Consider the following 834-nt stretch of genomic DNA (forward strand, 5'->3'; position numbering starts at 1 on the left):
TTCTACTCGGGTCTAAGCACCAACCCTAGCAAGTGTTCAGCCTTCTTTTGCAATGTTCCCATTTCCACCATTCACACCGTACTATCCCGTTCTGGATTCTCTTGGGGAGAGCTTCCGGTTAAGTTCCCGGGTCTGCCACTAATATCTACCAGGCTCAATGCTAAGGACTGCCAACCTCTTATCAATAATCTTTGTTCAAGGATCTTGCATTGGACTACTAGATTCATTTCTCAGGCTGGTCGTCTAGAGTTGATCAGATATGTGCTCTTCGCTGTTCAGAATTATTGGGTAACGTACATTTTTCTTCCCAAAGGAGTGCTCAAAAAGATCCAAGTAGTAATGTCTAAATTCTTATGGGGAGGAAATAATGAAAAATGTCACCATAAGGTAGCCTGGGACGAGATTTGCTTGCCAAAATGCGAAGGTGGTTTAAATTTAAGAAATCTGGAAGAATGGCATTTAGCTTCTATTCTCTACCAACTGTGGAGTCTTGTTTCTAAAAAGACGCCACATTCATACAAGTCAATTTTGGTCCACATTTTGGTTCTAATTAACCATGTAAGTCACTTTTCACCATATTAGAGTCATTTTGCACCCTATATGAGTCACTTTCCGCAATACATTTGTATAATTAACATGTTAACATCATATACATCCAATTTGACATCCTTTTACCGTCTTTTAGTTCCACTTTCATATAGGTCAATTTTGTTCCACATTTTGGTTCTAATCAACCCTGTATGTCACTTTTCACCATATTAGAGTCACTTTGCACCCTATAAGAGTCACTTTCCAACATATATACAACAATTAACATGTTAACATCATATATAT

Source organism: Apium graveolens, unplaced genomic scaffold (genome assembly GCF_009905375.1).
Source record: "Apium graveolens cultivar Ventura unplaced genomic scaffold, ASM990537v1 ctg910, whole genome shotgun sequence".
In the NCBI taxonomy this organism is placed as follows: Eukaryota; Viridiplantae; Streptophyta; class Magnoliopsida; order Apiales; family Apiaceae; genus Apium; species Apium graveolens.